Raw genomic sequence first — 304 nt, 5'->3', positions numbered from 1 at the left:
GTAACATATACACACCGTAAGACCGTGTTGGATTGTACAAATGTTAATAAAAAAAGAGGTACATGTAATAAGAAAAATTTAATCAAGATGTTAATAACAAAAATATTAAACCTGGGAAAGAGGTTTGAAAGACACTTACATATGTATTAAATAACGAAAAGACTTTTTGAAAATTATTATGGTGGTCATCCATGTATGCAAATAGCAATATTGATTCACTAAGATGTCTTTCATCTATAACATTTTACAGATATTATATTGCTTGTGTCTCTTAGCTTGTGTTCATAAACTGTGGTACAATAAA

The sequence above is a fragment of the Mytilus trossulus genome, chromosome 7 (genome assembly GCF_036588685.1).
Source record: "Mytilus trossulus isolate FHL-02 chromosome 7, PNRI_Mtr1.1.1.hap1, whole genome shotgun sequence".
NCBI classification, from domain to species: Eukaryota; Metazoa; Mollusca; class Bivalvia; order Mytilida; family Mytilidae; genus Mytilus; species Mytilus trossulus.
This window is presented reverse-complemented; position numbering follows the sequence as displayed.